Consider the following 13,834-nt stretch of genomic DNA (forward strand, 5'->3'; position numbering starts at 1 on the left):
TAACTATGAGCAGAGGCTGAAAAAATCTTCCCCCTTAGCACATCTCTGAAGGTAAAAGTGATCAATTAGTTTCCATCATGACACTCTCCTTCCTTAACAGAGCAAAATTTTAACCAGACGATAAAAGCGGCCTTGGGATCTGAAAAAGATAAGTTTGTGCAGCAAGTGATAAAAAGGGAAAACCTCGCTGTGCTTTGTTTCAGCATCCTTTGTACTTGTAGGCCTAGAAGGAGCTCTGGGAGGGTTTGTGGGCTGACAGGCTGGATTTTAATTGGCCTACAAAACTCTAATAAAGCTTTAAAGTCTTTAATTTCACCATACTTCCCTTTTCAACAAACTTCAAGGAAATAACTCACCCTGAACTGCACCAGCGTACTGCCAAATAACTACCAAATAAGAAAGGCATATTTCCTGAATTTGGTGAATGAACCACAACACTCTTTTAAAAGGCTTTTTTTGTTTTCCTGACAGAGGATGCAAAAGAGGTCATCTTTCACTCTGTTATTTTTTTAATGAAAACATTTAGTGCCACCTGCTGGCAAAATTCATCCTGACTTCTTAGCATCACGGAATGTAACTGCCTCAACAAACGAGATACATATGTATCCTTCATACAACTTATTTGGTAAATTTCTAAGAATACAAAAAATTTAAATTTCTTATTTTTTATTGAAAAAAATCCCTTCTGAGTTACTCCGCCAGTTGAGGCAATTTCTGTTTCTACACAGGTGTCTTTTAGTGAAAATTTTCTTTAAGGTAAAATATTTTATGATTGTTTATTTTTGAGCTAGAAGAGGAACAAGTGAGAGAAGGAGAAAGAATTGCTCAGAATTATTAGGCCTCTTTCATCTCTAACATACTAGGATTCTAAGAAGGTTCTTAAAGCTTCTGATGCAAACATTTGGCCCATGCAAACTTATCCAGTTGGTCAGCTTTCACTTTAAGAGAAGTCTCAAATTCCACTTCCTTAGGTAAAACATAAATAGACCCAGTTAGTTTCTCTGATGTTTTATGAACTGGAATTGTACTTCTTAACCTACCATTCATTCCTCAGTATGAGAAAAACAAAAGGAAAGATGTTTAATGTCTGAACAAGCTCATACTATGACACCAATTTTAACTAACTGACACGATTAACACAATTTATTTTTCAGAGTAATTCACCCCCTTATAAGTCAAATGTGTTTAAAAATCTACACATAAACAAGCCGTGTGTATGGAGAGCATGGAGAAAATATAATGTTCCTGGAAATGTGTAGGTTGATTGATTTCATACTCCAAAGGAACATTCACAGTAAAGGTGTTACCGAGTGTGCAGGTCCCACTTGTGCTGTAGGGAATTTGGTTCTAAGTATCAGACAGTGCAGAAAAACATCTACAAGGCTTGGCAAAGTGGTAGTGTTTCACGCACTGGCCAGCTTATCACCAGAATTTAAGTTAGTACTTCAAAGGGAAGAGCCTCTGGAAACAGACCAGCAAGAGCCTGAAGTGTCTGAAAGATCTTTTAGTTCAAGCCCGTCTTTGTACAGACAAATCAATGGAGGTCCCAAGAGTTTAGGTGACTTTTCCATAGGCAGAGCTAGAAGAAATTGAGAGAGAGAAAAGAAGGAAGGAAGGAAGGAAGGGAGGGAGGGAGGGAGGAAGGGATGGAGGGAGGGAGGAAGGGAGGGAGAAAAGGGGAAAGAAAGAAAGAAAGAAAGAAAGAAAGAAAGAAAGAAAGAAAGAAAGAAAGAAAGAGAGAAAGAGAGAAAGAAAGAAAGAGAGAAAGAGAGAAAGAAAGAAAGAAAGAAAGAAAGAAAGAGAGAAAGAGAGAGAGAGAAAGAAAGAGAAAGAAAGAAAGAGAAAGAAAGAAGGAAGGAGAAAGAAAGAAAGAAAGAAAGAAAGAAAGAAAGAAAGGAAGGAAGGAAGGAAGGAAGGAAGAAAGAAAGAAAGAAAGAAAGAAAGAAAGAAAGAAAGAAAGAAAGAAAGAAAGAAAGAAAGAAAGAAAGAAAGATGGAGGGATGTGAGGTTGCCTGATTTTGCACATTCTACTGCTCCCTCACCACCATGCTTGCTGTAACCCACATGCTGCTGCAGGGTGATGCAAAATACAAAGGTGATGGGAGAAGCACCAAAAAGTACGTGTGAGTATATATAATACACACTACTCAGACTGATATCTTTCTCTTTTAAAGAAATAAAGCCCCTAATCTGAAATAAAGGGGTAAGGGAGAAAACAACTCAGCTAAGTAGAGGGCATTCAGCAAAGCAAATACTGCCACCCAATTTGTTGAGAATCTACTATGTGCACACACTCTCTTCAAATCTCATAACACTATTCAATGTAGCATGATTATACCCATTTCAAAGGTGATAGACTAATGCTCAGAAGGGTAAACTACCCACCGTCATGTGGTAATAAAGGGCAGAAAACACACATGAAACCAGGACTCCTTGACTCTAAACCTCATCGCCTGTTCACTTTGCCAGGCTTCCTTCTCCTCACACCTACAACTACACCCATTCTTATGTGAGACCTGGATCAGAAAAGGGACAGAGGCCCTAAAAGTCCACATAAGGATGTCCTGCTTCAAGAACCTAAGAAGGTGCTATTTCTAATAAGCCAAATTGATACACAGAACTACTCTAGCCAGTGTAACCTGGTTAGGTGTAGAGCTCAGCATTTGCCTTTAAAATGTGACTTGTTGACTCAGGGTAAAAACTTCATCAAGCGTGAGTCACGGAGTCTCCTAGACCTGGTTTGTTTTTAGCCAAATGTGGGGGGCGGGGGTATTTTTACCAGAAAAGCATGTCACAGAAGATGTAGACTTACACACTTGTCTGCCTATTACAGCTGCCCCAGGCATCTCTTGCCTGAGAGAATAGGGTCTGTGTCCAACCCCCACACACCCCTAAGGAATGTGATCTTTGCAGAGATCATTGACAGGAAATGACCTTGAAAAAAGTTACTTAGCGTCATTCCTTGAATGTTCTGCTGTCAGCTCCCAAAACTGTCAGGAATGAGGTCATGAGTGTCTCCTTCAGCTGCACAAACAGAGGTCACCGAAGGATTCCAGGAAAGAAAAAAGTAATCACAGTCAGTCACATGTGGACCAAATATGGAAGCACCGGTAGGAGGCTGCTTGGGATTGTGATTCAGACAAATTTAAGATCAAACTCTACAGCTGCCATTTTCCAGGGGTAGGATATTGAACAGTGTATCTAATGCTTTAGTTTTCCCATCTGCCCCGTGGACCTCAGAGCATGATATAAGTAGCCAGCCCTTGATAAATGCTGCTTCTCATTCTTTATCTCTCCACTCCTGTGATAAGGTTAGAGATCTCTGGTGCCCACCTGGAACAACACTGTGACCCAGGCAAAGTGTTCACCAGCCCAGCTTCCCTGCCATAAGGGTCATGCTGATGCTAAAATGGAGCAAACCTTGACATTTAATCTAAAACTGCTTCCATCAGATTCTTGAAGGGTATATTTCCTCCCAAACATTTAAGAATGACTATTATAAATTCTTCTTCACAGCTCCCGGAAGCTCCCTCTCCTGCTTAGTAACAGTCACCACTTCAGTTCAAGGCCTCACTGCCTCTCCCCAAGGACTGTGGCACCTCCTCTCTGTCTCCCTGTCTGCAGCCTGCCCCCCGCCACCCCATTTTCTACAGTGCTGCCAGAGAGAGCTCTTGGACATGTCAGTCGAAGAAAGTGGATATTATTAGTTGTCTCCCAGAATCATTTCCCTCTCTTCCTTCAAATGGAGCCTAGATTTTATTGATACCCATAACTCTTTCCTTTGCCTGGTTCTAGAGGGAAGCTGTCCCTGCCCCCATCTCCTCAAGTGGGTCCGACTGGTCTAACAGTCAGCCCATTTGACTTGCCAGTGACTAGTTTAGTTTTGGTCCACATCTTAATTCTGCTCAATCAATGACTTGTGAGAAAAGGTTTTCAGCTACTTCTGGGAATGTGAATGCTCTTCATCACTCTTATCTGTAGATCATGAAACATGTATAACTTTGTCATAATACTATCACAATGCCTTATTCATTGACATGTTTTGGTCCCTATTGAGACTGTAAGTCCCTAAGTAGACCTTTTCTTATGCTACTTTTCATCCCATTCCTAATGAAAAATCTGGCATATAATAGGCCCTCAAATAACATTTCTTGAATGGATGAATACATTAATGTTATAAACTCTTCAAAGTGGTGAATTTTCCTAATGTGCTTTCTAACAGACAAAGAGACAAAGATCTTAGTTCACAAAGAATATCTACATAGTGATTATGTGTTGCTACAAATTCTCATCTGTTGTAGCTGTCTTTTTTCTAGACCATGATGGCGAGGCCAAATTTCAAACTTCTCTCCTAATTAGGAAGTGCTTCTTAAGTGACACAAGAAGACTTCTCTACATGATGTTATGATCACAACAAATCAAGTTTTTAGGACACCAAAGACAAAGAGACTTTCAACACCCTGTCCTTTCTGCACAGACAATACTGCATACTGGTTTGTATCCTCAAAATCAACAAGACAGGTAGTCCAGAAGGGATCCTTGTATCGCCTGCACATGAATAAAGTAGATATAAGGTATCAGGTATATTCCCCTAATCACCAAAAACATTACACTAAAAATCCTGCCTGTCCCTATACAGCCCAGAGGACAAATTAGCAGCTGCATATACAGACTGCTATGGAATCATTTGCAATTAAGAAACAGTAATTTAGCTTCTGTTCCTGTAATTACAGCTTGTCTGGTGTGGACAGACAGATCCCTCATTGTGTCTGGAACAATCGCAGCATTCCAAACACAAAGCAAGCCAAAGCAACATACTCCAGGGCTGGTTCTTTCAACAGTCTATCTCTCAACAGCTCCTGGCTGCTGCCAGCTCGAGGACCCAGTTTCCTGCAATTGTTAGCACGTTGAGCCTGGAATTTCATCCAAATGGATTTGACCTCTTTACTAAACACCAGTGCATATTTCCCTGATTAGTATATTCCTGTGTTTAGATGGGAAGTGGTAGGATTGGGGGAGGTAAAGGGAGAAAGACAAGGAAATAAACAATTTCATTCTACATATACTATAACGATAACCACCTGGAAACCTGGCTTCATCCACAAATGTAATAAAAAATGATCACTTACACATAAATATGCATACATCTACCAAAAATCCTCTGTTACACTTAAAATAACTATATACCTGGCTTCATTAATAAAAGGTTATTGCTATGGGGACTCTGTTTATTACAAAAAAGAAAACACAGAAAATTATAAAAAATAACATCTTGTGAAGGATATTATTTCTTCTCAGGGTGACACTGAAAGGAATATTTCAAGTGACCCTGAAGGGACCTTTTGGTACTAGGTAACTGGGTTAATTCCTAGATATGCAAGGCTACAAGGGCCTACATGCCTTCTGTCAGCACATCCTACTTTTCAGCTGTTTCCTCTAATGCTATTGTTTCTATCCATTTTTACTGCCATTTATATCAAGCTGAAACTACTGAATATGGATCAGTCCACAGATGTTCTATCACACATATTTTATGATCATATATATGATTTATAAATGACCCAAAGGCATAGAAAAAACTCACCATTTAAAAAACGATGGCATTATCAAAATGTATATGTTTTAAAAGACACTATCAGAAAATTAGCAAAAACTCCGGTCTCCTACCATAGAATTTCACACCACAAAGTCAGGAAATCAAGACAGATCAATTTAAGAACCAGAAGTAAAAGAGAAGAGTCTCACAAATAATGGGAAGACAAAGAAACATCCCCCAGTCGAAGGGAAAAGAGGAATCCCCAGAAAGAGAACTAGATGAAATAGAGGCAAGTAAACTATCAGATATTGAGTTCAGAACAATAGGTTCTAAGGAAGCTCAATGAACTCAGTGAGCTCAGAGAGATCTACAAAAAAACTACAGGGAAACTATGAACAACTTACTGCAAACAATATCAGCATGAAAAAGGACATAGAAACTACCAATAAGGGACAAGAAGAAATAAAGGATACAATTTCTGAATTGAAGAACACAGTGGAAGGAATCAAAAGCAGGCTAGATGAAGCAGAGGAATGAATCAGAGAGCTGGAGGACAAGGTAGAAAAAAGCTCCCAGAAGAGCAAGAAAATGGAAGAAGACTCAAAAAGAATAAAAAGGCATTTAGGGAAATGTAGGTCAACCTGAAACGTAATAATATCCATATAATAGGGATACTAGAAAGAGAAGAAGAGGAGCAAGGGATAGAGAACCTGTTTGAGAAAGCACTGATGGAAAACTTCCCTAATTGGAGGAGAGAAAAAGGTCAAACAAGTCCAGGAAGCAGAGAGGGTCCCATTCAAGAGGAACCCAATGAGACCCACTGCAAGACACATCCTCATTAAAATGGCAACTATCAAAGACAAAAAGAGAATCCTAAAAACAGCAAGGGAGAAACAGGTAGTGACACACAAGGGAGCCCTAGTACAGCTAGCAGCTGACTTCTCAACAGAAACACTGCAAGCCAGAAGGAAGTGGCAAGAAATATTCCAAGTCATGAAAAGCAAAGGCCTGCAACCAAGGCTGTTCTACCCAGCAAGGCTCTCAATTAAAATGGAAGGCAAAATAAGGAGTTTCCCAGACAGAAGAAGGCTAAAAGAGTAGTACATCTCCCCCAAATCAGCATTGCAAAATATGCTAAAGGGACTGCTTTAAGAAGATGAAGAAAAAGAGTCCATGAATACCCAGTTCCTTTCACAGTCACTTAATATTACCAATATTTTTAATACTTATATATCTGATTGTGACAATGATTTGTTATTTTTTTATTTGTTGAAACTAAACCTGTTTTTGTATATTTCTTGCCTATTTCTATTATTTTTAAAACACTTTAAATGAGAAAAAAAAAAACACTTTAAATGACTTTTTGGTATTCTTCATCCATTTTTTGATTAAATGTTTGAGAAATTTTTGCCCTAAAAACAAACAAACAAAAAAAACCTATTAACCTTTTATAGATGTGTTGCAAATACTTTCCTATTCTATTACTTGTCCTTTAACTTTTTTTATATGTATATTACTATATAGTCTTAAGTGTTTAATATAGTCATATTGTCAATATCATATCTTATAACTTCTGGTTTTGAATATGTTACTTCAAGGTAAGAAAAATATTAGTTTGTATTTTCTCCTAAAACTCCTTAGATTCTACGTAATGATTTTTAACTCACCTGAATATTTTTTGTATAATTTGTGAAAGAGGGCTCTATATTTGTTTTATTTCAAGTAAAAGTGGTCCATGCACCTTACCTGTTGAATAAGCCTTATTTTCCCCATTGATTTGAAATATCAATTGAATCATATATTACATTGTTAGACAGATATATACATTTGTTTCTAGAATGCTCATTTTATTTCATTGATCTACTTGATTATTTCTGTGCTGGTTTCATTTTGTTTTAATTGCTGAGACTCTATAATGGATTTAAATTTTTTAACACTTTATAATGGATTTTGAAATTTAAAAAATAAATAAATAAAATCAATCTGCATTTAAAAAAAAAAAGGAATAAGGACCTTTTGAGACAGCATGGATGGAACTGGAGAATATTATGCTAAGTAAAATGAACCAGTCAGTTGAAAGACAAATACCATATGATCTCACCTATAAGTGGAGTCTATTCAACAAAATAAACTAACAAACAAAATAAACCACAGGCATGGAAACATGGAGCAGACTGAAAGTGACCAGAGAGGATGGGGAAGAAGGACAATGATGGAAAGACGGGGAAGGTACTAGACAAAGAACATGTATGAATGACCCATGGACACGGACAATAGTGTGGGAATTGACTGTGGGAGAGGGAAGGTGGTATAGGATGGGTGAAGGAGGGAAAATAGGGAAATATTTAGACAACTGTAATAGAATATACATGATTTTAAAGTAAAATTAAAAAAGAGAAGTAGAAATTGATAGGTACAGAATAACCATGGGAATCTTAAGAAGAGTATAGGAAGTGGAGTAGTAAAAGAAATTATACACATGACGCATGGATGTGACTAAGGACGAGAAGATTGCCAGAGACAATGGAGGGTACAAATGGAAGGAGGCAAAAAGGGATAATTGGGACAACTGTAATAACATTAAAAAAAAGAAAAAAAGACAAGCTGCAGGGTAGGAGAAAAGTTTTGTGCATCATATATCTTGTAAGGGACTTGTTTCCACAATACCCAGGAAACTATTGCAACTCAAGACAAATAATCCAGTCAGAAGTGAACAAGAATCTGAATAGACATTTCTCCAAAGAAGATATACAAATGGCCAACAAGCACATGTAAAGATGCTCAACATCGCTACCCATCAGAGAAATGCAAATCAAGACTCCAATGAACTCAGCTCAGTTCATTGACATCCACTAGGATGGCTATAATAAAAAAGATAATAACAAGTGTTGGTGAGAATGTGGAGAGGTGGGAACTCTGATACACTGTTAATGGAAACATAAAATGGTGCAGCTGCTGTGGAAAATTGTCTGGCTGTTCCTTAGGGAGATAAACATAGAGTTATTATATAATTCAGCAATTCCACTCCCAGGTATATACCTAATAGAAATTAAACATTTGTCCACACAAAATCTTGTCATGAATGTGTTTAGCAGCATATTCATAACAACCAAAAAAAGAAAACAACCCAATGTCCAACAACTAATGAATGGATAAATAAAATGTGATATAAGCCATACAATGGAATATTATTCAGCAATAAAAGGAAATGATGTACACCCATGCACTGCCTAATGATGCCTGGGTCAGTGATGGACCACATATATGACAGAAGTATACCATATAGCTTAGGTGTATAGTAGGCTACACCACCTAGATTTATGTGAATACACTCTTTGTTGTTCACACAACTGCAAAATTCCTAACAACATATCCCCATTGTTAAATGGCATATGACTGTACAGAAACATGTTACAACATGGATGAACTTTGAAAACCTACTAAGTAAAAGAAGCCAGCTGCAAAAGACCATATTTTATGACGGTCTGGCATTTTATGAAATGTCCAGAATTGATAAATGGTGGAGACAGAAAGTAGATGGGTGGTTTTCTAGGGGTGAGGTATCTAAATAGGAATGAAAATAAAATTAAGAAATGACCAAACGAAAATATTTGGGGCAGAGAGCTAAGGAGTGTGAGGTTTCTGTTTTAGGGTAATGAAAATGTTCTGAAATTGGTCGTGGTGTTGAATGCACAACTCTGTGAACATAGAGTCCATCAATCTGTAAACTTTAAATGAATGAATTGTATGTTATGTAAATCATATCTCAACAAAACTTTTTTTAATTGTAATTTTAATTAAATACTCATAACTTACTGGCAAATTTTATTAAAAGAATATAGGACTTAAATCCAGAATTTCTGCAGTCTTGTCTTAATGTTGACCCTGTTCTACACAGCTAAGTAACAAGGATAAGTCTCTTAAGTCTCTGGCTTTGTCCTCATCTGTAAATGAGCAGGGTGGACACATGCTCTCTGAGGACCTTCTTACCCCTAATTCTTTCAAGTAACAATGACCTAAACAACTGTGCTGATAAAATTGTCTGACTGTTCTTTGAACTCTCTGAAGTTATCATGTTTTTTTCTTGGTTTTTAAAATCCTACCACAAACTCCATTGGGAAGTTAAAATAATAAGTTAACTATGTTTGATTTCAATGAGAGAGAAGTATGTTAAATTAGGATGATCTGTTTAGGCGTTGATAGGCTATCTCTGTGTTCTGTGTTGGGGAGCTGACTAGTGAGATCTAGGGGCTGCCCAGTGGAGGGCCTGGGAAGTCCTTCCTACTCACTCTAAATAAGACCTGTCTGTCCTCCTTTTCCACTGATGCACTGTTATTACTTCTCAGTGCCTTTCCTGCATGATTTTGAGTATGTTGGGTGGCTAGCCCAGCACCAGATAGACCTACAAATTATTCCTGGCCTGTAGGTAAATCATTTCATGACCTAATGTATTTTTTGAACTTAAGTTTTGTTTGTTATAGTCTTGACTTATTGGGGGCTTAATGTTGCTAGGGATAGGTGCTATCTCCACTCAATTGCCACATAAATCACTGGCCTGCTTGACACAATGTAATTCAGTCAATACTGGCCACAGAGAGTGGGAACAGGGCCTCTGGTCTCCCAAGTCCTTTCTTATGGGTGATATGGTGGCTGCATTAATGTAGAGACTGTTTTCCCTCTTCCCATGCCCTGCCCCTTGGCTCTGTTCCAAAGGTCTCCTTTCCCCATCAAAACAAATATTTTCCTTTTAAACTACAGCTTCGGTTCAAATCCTGACAACATTGATATCCTCTTTCTCTAAAATCCATTGTAATAATGGTCATGAGCATAAAATGCACAGAATGGGTCACTAGTTATTTAATGTCTGTGAAATCAGCATCTGAAACCAGTTGTTGAAGTCAAAACTGAGTCTAACGTTTCTCTGCTATCCCCCTAAGTATCTAGCACAGTCACAATAGGCATTCAAAAAGCATTTATTAATTGGCTTTGCTAAACACTAAACTCAGAGAACATCTGTAAAGATGTGGTAAGAACCAACATCATGAGACAAGTAAAATGCTGACAGTTCTCATACAGATTTCTGAAAATGGAATGGGAAATTTCCAGAAATATTGTGGTGATGGCAGTTAGAACTTTTCTCAAGCTACATTTAAGAGTTTCTGGAAATAATGAAGTCATTGTTTTCTTTCTCTAACTTATCTACTGGGGGCAGGGAGAGGAGTAATGCTTCTGTCCAATGTTTCCATTCATTCTGTCCAGAAATAAGATCTCCATCCATCAGTGCCCCTCTCTTCCCAGTGCTTTAGATCAGATCTTCACTTATACTCTGAAGACCTCCTCTAAGTTTTTATCCTATACTTGCCTTTTTATCCCTTCTTTGCCTCACCAAATCCTCTTCTACAGTAGTCTTTTTCCCTCACATTATTTTCTGGAGTAATAAAAATGTTCAGAATCCATTTAAGTAAATTCTACATTACATTTACAGTCAACAGCCGTCTGAAAAAATAAGATTATTGCAAATTACTTAATTCAGTTTGGTCATGGGCAACTTCTACAGTTTTGTTTGGTTTGGTAGATCACAGTAGCCTTCAAGAACACTTGAGTGGGTAATAAACAGCTTTCTTCTGCAATTTTGTTAGCAAATCATAATGAAAGCAAATCTTAGGCCAAATTCTCATACACATAAAGTTACCTATTTGATAAACATTTATTAACAAAGTAGGCTCAGGACAATTTGTCAACCAGTTCTCTAAACATGATAAAGTCCTGGCTTTTTGTTGTCCCTTTAGATGCTCCAAACATGAACTATAAAAGGTTTGCTCAGGAGACACAGCCATATTCCTGGGCAAGGTTCAAAATATCGTAATTGGCACTATCTTATATCATAAACCAATTATTGTACATAGGACCAACTGGAGCTCAAGTTAAAAAAAAAAAAAATCCCCAAAGAGTGCAGGCCCATGGTTGAATGGATTCTTAGGCCCTGTTCATTCAGAGAAAAAGTACCTCTAAATTCTATTTACACACCTTAAATCTCTTTAATTTCACCGATGAGAACTAACTAACAAGACACTACTTTCATCAATGAAACCGCATTTGTTGATACCTAATGTAATAAAAGCAAAACAATGGTAGTTGAATAAGGAGGTGTTGTAAAAGATGTGCCTGACCTTTCTGGTATAACCCTGGCTGGTCACCTCCTTACTAGACATTCTTTATTAACATGGCATTAACCTAAGCTCAAGTAATATGCACAGAGTATCACACTGGTTTTTTTTTTTTTCAGCCATTTCTAGGTAACTTACGGGCATCATAAGAAGACTGGAAATTAACAGTTTATAAATTGAACCTCTTTGAAAAAATACTTCACATCATTTTGTAAAGACTTTTCCCACTCCATATTTATCTTTCAAATGATTTATAAAAATCTGATTTTCTTCATTTTTTCATTTTAAAGGTGAATTTTTAATTCAACATTGCACTAATAATTGAACAATATTAAAAACAGAAGCAGATTAGTGGCTTAAAAATATATATTAATTTTAGTTTCCTTTGGAGAGGGTCTTCTTTACTGCTAGTTTTCTACAGCAAATTGATGCTAGGAAAATGTCTTTAAAAGACAGAAATTCTCTATGAATGCAAGTCTAAAACACTTAAAGAGATTAAAGATTTTAAAGACCCAAATCAGGTATTAGCAATATCTCATTTGAATCCCAGAAGTTTGACTTAATAAACACTATGTATTTTTTTAGAAAGATAGCCAATAAATTAACAACTCAGCATTGTCTAGAGACTGGCATCCCAGATCACCGTGACTATTATACCTGGTTGTGGTTCGTCCACTGCCACCTCTTTCTTCTGATTCTTCTGAGCTTCTATCTGGACAACTCCAAAGAGACTATGAGAAAAACAGAGGCAGAGATGGATGTCCATTTCTCCTCCTGTCCCTCTCAACATAGCCATTAGGCAAATAATGAATGAGATAAAGGTATATAATCCATAACATATAGTCCCCACAAGGCCTCATTCAATTTGAAAAATTGCCAATTCTGTCAAATATGCTAACACTCCATTAGAGTATTTATGACACAGAATCTTTATTTTTCCATCAATATATGCTAAAGCTACAGATGTTGAAACATGAGCCAACCTTGTGGCTGACAAATGAATTTTGAAATGCCTACAGAAATATAAACAAGTCAACTTCCCCTTGGGTAACTTCCCCAGGTGTTTTGTGGACACTGTCCCACAAAGTTTTACATCTGTTGGATACATGGCATAAGACATGTCCAGACTTTGAGGGCTACAGGATATAGACCAAAGAAATTCAGTTATAGCCATATAATGGTCCATTTTTGTCCGCAGTCTACATAGCAGCCATCCAGGAAATATCAAATGCATTGATTCATAAGTCAAAAGTTTTCTTAAATCAGGTTCCAATTATGTCTGTATTGATCTCTACTCCATTTGCAAGAATAAGGGTAGAGGTGAAATTTCTGAAACAGCCTCTGGAAGACTGTTTTCAAATATACATTAGAACCAACTAGTCCACAATACTTAACATTCTGTTCTCAGATGGCAAATGAGATTTTTGACAGAAAGGGACAAGAAATACTTCAGAGTCTCTTTGTGTTCTTTTCATTCCTAGGAAAGTAGAGAAAATCACTTTGATGTTGAAGTCGTAGCCCACTTCCAAAGCAAGTCCTTTTGCTTTTCAGCAGCAATAAATGCACTCATAGATTAGAGTAGGGAAATTTATATAAGGGAATTAAACTATGTATGGTCCATTGTTTATGCAGGAATGCAGCCTCCTGAGGATCAACATCTTCCACAACTGTGAACACTGGGAATTGACCTTCAAGATGTTGGGACAAATGAAGTCACCTTCCTAACTCTAATCTTTTCTGCTGACGGGTGGCATCTATAGTGTGGCACTTTAAGTCTTGAGGTTGTGCTTTATTTTGGAGTCGCATCATAAGAGTCCATGATCAATAAAATAAATGTTGTGATGACACTATCACCCATTCCAGCTTAACAAATCACCCTTCAAGTCTGGACCCAAACCTATGTGGAGACTGAAATTCCCTGAAGTAAAAAAGATGCACAAATGGCAGCTAAGAGACTGGAGGAATACCTAGCCCTCCCAAATTCCCTCATGCTCAAAAACAAGTGGGTTCACCAGGGACACAAAAGTACCCAGTAAGGAGACCTTGCTCCCTCATACACCAAGCAAGCACTGCTACCTCACTGCAGGAGATGCATTTCCTCCTGACCCAGCTACCTGCTTGGCGACTCTCA

At 37.6% G+C, this 13,834-nt stretch overlaps 1 pseudogene; it reads right to left on the reverse strand.

Annotated features, from left to right (window-relative positions):
* Positions 1 to 12,559: 12,559 nt before the first annotated feature.
* On the reverse strand, positions 12,560 to 13,522 carry LOC129085665 (centromere protein L-like; annotated as a pseudogene).
* Between the last annotated feature and the right edge of the window lie 312 nt (positions 13,523 to 13,834).

The sequence above is a fragment of the Pteronotus mesoamericanus genome, unplaced genomic scaffold (assembly GCF_021234165.1).
Source record: "Pteronotus mesoamericanus isolate MK-2021 breed Mesoamerican mustached bat unplaced genomic scaffold, CSHL_Meso_final scaffold_31, whole genome shotgun sequence".
Taxonomy (NCBI): domain Eukaryota; kingdom Metazoa; phylum Chordata; class Mammalia; order Chiroptera; family Mormoopidae; genus Pteronotus; species Pteronotus mesoamericanus.